The 5,000-nt window shown below is 42.3% G+C and overlaps 1 pseudogene; it reads left to right on the forward strand.

Annotated features, from left to right (window-relative positions):
* Positions 1-1,830: 1,830 nt before the first annotated feature.
* Positions 1,831-4,271, forward strand: LOC103361126 (cryptochrome-1-like; annotated as a pseudogene).
* Positions 4,272-5,000: the final 729 nt, after the last annotated feature.

Genomic DNA, 5,000 nt, shown 5'->3' on the forward strand with positions numbered 1-5,000 from the left:
CACATAAACTAATAGGGTTTACCATTAAATTATCAGAAAAAACACCAAATTTGCCATTGTACATCCAAGGTTTGAAGTTATCAGGTAGATAGAACCACCTTCACATCACAGCTTTGTGGTTTTTCTACTTTTAGGTTCTAACTTTCCTTTGGGGACCAATAAAGCAGATTTCTTAAACCCTGATTTAAATGACTTTGGAACCAATTCTTCAGACAGATGTTAACAAAAATTAAAGAGAAGGGGTTGACTGATCTGACTATAATAAGTCCAATTTTATTAGAGAGGAAAATCACATCATAATGAAATTTGGTCGAGGCTGGTGGTGGGGGTTGATAGTCTTTTATCAGATCAGCGTCCTGTATCGAATCTTTTACAGGAGTTTGTTTTAGTAGGCAGGGGAAGGGGTTTTGGTATCAAAGATGTAATATTTAAGCATCTCCCTTCTTCAAATCACGTTCATAACACATTTTGCAGTTTCATTCGTTCATTCAGGAACCGGTAACCAGATAAGCTGCACAGACAATAATAGAAACCACAGGAAATAAATATCAACCCTGAACCGTGGTCGCTGTGCGGAAGGGTTGTGGTGAATCTGCAAAAGATAGCATGAAAATAATATTCACACTCCTTTATCATGATGCTGGTTGTATTAGAGAGAACAGGGTTGTTTAAACGTCGTGACTGTTGTGAACAAGAGCACTTCTCTCAGTGTGTTTTTCTGCCTTTTACAGCCATAAGAGACTGAGAATGTAATGCACCTTGTTGAAGAAATTTTACTCATAGTCCTCATGTGAAGTTTGCTGTAGTGGGTGTTTATTAGTATTCCGGTATTGGTTCACCAACACAGAGCATGAGTCTGTGAAGGTGGACCGACCCTGAACATCTGCAGAGTCACACATTTACACTGTAAGTCAGAGGGTAGGGGGGGGCTGTATGTAAATACAAAGGTGAATAGAGGTAAATTAACATACAGTTGCTAATCAAATGGCAGGAGGTAAGGGGAGCAATGAACAACAGGGGGTGGAATCGGGTGCCTGTGACAGGAGGTAGGAAAACACATGACAAAAGGTGATGGGAAAACACATGGCAACAGGGAATCAATTCAGGGGTCTTTGACCATCACAATAAAAGACAATGGCTTTCTTCTTCAACCTCCAGAGGATACATTCTCTGCCGTGTATACCTGACTGTCTGCACTGTTTTAGTACCATTTTGTAATTTTTCTGTGTGACTGTGTGTTAAAAAGGCTTCACCAGAAGATGGCTGCCAGTTCCCACTGAAACACTGGTCTTTCATTTCATTCTTTACTGATGGAAGGAGGAATATTGTGTTGTATCGTGTCACATTGTGCTTAAAATATGGCGTAAATGTCAGATTGCTTAGTTTTATTATTGATCCTGCTAGTGGAAGACTGGCTATTATCACAAATTTATGCAAAATGCTTCATCAGCGCAAGTCTGAACCCAATATTTATTTATTTATTTACTGGGACACATTGTGGATTAAAGTAGTTATTTGTGCATTTGAAATAAATAAAGGTGTGATTTACACTTAATTAGAAAAATATCTTAAGTAAAGCTTGCTGTAAATTGTGTGTCAAAATAGTAGTGTTGTAACATCTAATGTTTTGTGTTATTATCCATTTATTGCCTTGTGTAAATAACTTAGTCTAGTTTGCACAGTTTAAACCATAAATGTATATAATATATTTTTGTTAACTGCATACTTATAGTATTAATTTGAGGCAGGGGTTCTCCTTAAAGCAACAGCTGCATGTCTTACAAGCTGAAACTCAATCAGGGTAAATGCCCTTCCTTTGAAATTTTACCCATGTGTCACAGACGTGCTTCACGCTGTAGTGGAGGTACAGCGCCCCCTACATTGCTTTATTTGGATCATCAGATCAGCTCTGCCTGTGGCTGATGGTCTCATGACTGCATTCTGTGATCGGTGGCAGAGATGTTATCTCATAGGTCTAACCAATTACACAATCCTTCTGCTGGTCCAGGTTTAGAGGAACTGGATGCGAGCCTGTTTGTCATCAGAGGCCAGCCTACAGACGTCTTCCCTCGTCTTTTTAAGGTAGGAGATACTGAATGGAGTGAAAGATCAGTCTGAACTCTGAAACACGATGCAACATGTTTAAAGCCCCTAAACTGGTTACACAGAAATGACGTATTTCTGAGATATGTAATTGTGTTAAAAAAGCACCTCAATTATTGATCTATATATATTTGTCTTAGAAACAATTTTGACTCTAGTTATGTATGAAGTGAACTCATATATGCAGTCCTGATGTGTTGCGTGTACTTTCTTAGGAATGGCAGATCACTCATTTATCTTATGAGCACGACTCTGAGCCGTTTGGTGAGGAAGGCGATGCCGCCATCCAAAAACTAGCCAGCGAGGCCGGAGTAGAGGTGCGGATTTCTCACACGCTCTACAGTCTGGACAAGTGAGTGATTCTTCAGTATGCGTTAAGACAAAAGTCCCACAGTGATAAACCTGTTTGAAATGGAGATTGTGACCACCTACTCTGTGCATGCAGGTAGGGATTCCCTTTTAATATATTTATCTTCCCTAAAGGATTAGAGAACTCAACGGTGGTCACGTACAAGCGCTTCCAGGCTCTGATCAACCAAATGGATGCCGTGGAGCTGCCTGCAGAGACCATCACATCTAATGAAACTGCCTCACACCCATCAGTCACGACCACAACGACAAGTTTGGGGTTCCCTCCCTGGAGGAGCTTGGTAGGCGTTTTCTTTCTCTTTAAGTGTGCGTAATTTGTGTGCATTAATACAGGGCGACTTTTTCAATGTGTTGCTGCATTTCAGGGGCTGTCCTCCAATCGCAAGGTTGGTGGTTCGATCCCCAGCCCCTTCACAAGTGTCCCTTGGGCATGGCAGCTCTGTCGCCATTATTGTGTGAGTGGGTGAATGAGAAACACATTGTAAAGCACTTTGGATAAAAGCGCTATTGGTGTATTTTTGTTAATGCAATCCAGGAGACTTCATTATCAGAGTCAGGAGCTAATGACAACTTTTGACTCGATTGTGTTACCAGGTTTCGAGACAGAGGGCCTAACCACAGCAGCATGGCCAGGTGGAGAAACCGAGGCTCTCATGAGGCTAGAACGGCATCTGGAGAGGAAGGTAGAAATACAGTTTAATGCAGTGTGTATAATGACCTGAAGTCACCCTGGTACTGGTGTGATCCATCACAAATATACACAGAAAATACTGGGGGGAAAACATAGAGGAGATTTTGCAAATACATATTCTTTGGTTGGCTTGAATCCTTTTTGGGAAAATGCATGAAACCCTTTGAAGGAGTTACAAGCTTTAGCAGCTCGGCTAGGAGAGACTGTGCAGACAACTGTGCAGTCGAAGCTTTATGGGAGAGCGGCAAAACAGAAAGACAAAAATGACTCGTATTAAATCTAGACTAGAGTTCATCAGAATGCATAAAGGAGAAGTTAACTGAAAGAAGGTTCTTTGGTCTGATTAAACCAACATTGAGCTTTTTGGCCAACAGATAAGATGCACATCGTTACAAACACACCATCTCCGCTGTAAAGCACGGTGGTGGCAGCATCATGGGGATGCATCTTTCACAAAGATGGTTGGGGTGAAACTGTAGTGTGGCCAAAGGTGTATCTACTAAATACTGACTTGAAGGGGATGAATACAAATGCAATCAATTATTTATGTTTTATATTTTTGATTAAAGCCAGTACTTTGTTCAGTTTTCGAATTAACATGAACATTTTTTTATTTGCAAAATCTAGTCTGAAAAGCCTAAATAAAATGACCAGGATTCAATGTTGACAAGCAAAAAGAGGAAAACTTCCAGTACTGGGCTGAGTACTTAGGAAGTGTCTAACAGTACTGGTGTTTCATAAGCTGTTCACCAGATGAGAAGGTAAAATCTCGTGGTTAACTTGTGCTTCTTTATAAGCTCACATGGGTGAACCAATTCGTCATGGGTGCATCTGGACCACAAAAATATCACAGAATTGTTTGGAACATTGTCTGATTTATGGTGGTGCTGTGAGAAAGCGGTCTCTATCGCATCACATGTTCCACCTTTTTTTTTTTAGTCTCTGCTCCACATTTATTCTCTATCTGTTCTTTTTCTGCTCCCAGATGCTATTCACTAATGTTGAGGGGGTTTCCAGCCAAACACATCTATTATCCCTGGAATGCCCCAGAGGAAGGGCAGAAGGCCGCCAAGTGCATCATGAGCCCACTACCCCAAGCCCATGGTGAACCACGCCGAGGCCATCAACATAGAGAGGAGGAAGCAAATTTACCAGCAGCTCATCCTCACTAGGGTGGTGGGGGGGCTGGAGTCCATCCCAGCTGACTCAAGGTGAAGGCAGGTTCACCTGGACAGGCAACCAGTCTATCACAGGGCTACACTTAGAGACAGACAACCAAGCACACTCACATTCACACCTATGGACAATTTACAATCACCAATTAACCTCAGCATGTTTCTGGACTGTGGGAGGAAGCTGAAGAACCCGGAGAGAACCCACCCTGCACGGGGAGAACATGGAGACTCCACGCAGAAAGATCCTGGGCCATAACCAGGGATCTTGACAGTTTTTTCTTAAGATCCCGGGTGTCCTCACCGGGACGCGAACTGGCGACCTTCTAGCTGTGAGGCAACGGTGCTAACCACTGAGACACCTTGCATACAGGCATATGTCCCTGGTAATTCAAGCCACAGTTACTTAGTGTTGAAAGGTTAATGTCCACCTACCCAATAGCTTCATTGAAAGACCGGGGTTTACCAGACATTCAAAGCGGTTGTGTTTAGTGTTGTTTGTTTGTTTTTGTTTTCACAAAAAGGGCAACATTGTGGGTAAATTTGAATGTCTTTGCTCACCTTGCAGGCCTTCTGGCAGCAGTACCTGCCAATCCCAACAGCTGTGCAAATGGTAGCAGTGTGGGCAGAGTCAACCCAGGGACCATTCAGGGTGCGAGAGGGTC

Source organism: Stegastes partitus, unplaced genomic scaffold, assembly GCF_000690725.1.
Source record: "Stegastes partitus isolate 25-593 unplaced genomic scaffold, Stegastes_partitus-1.0.2 Scaffold487, whole genome shotgun sequence".
In the NCBI taxonomy this organism is placed as follows: domain Eukaryota; kingdom Metazoa; phylum Chordata; class Actinopteri; family Pomacentridae; genus Stegastes; species Stegastes partitus.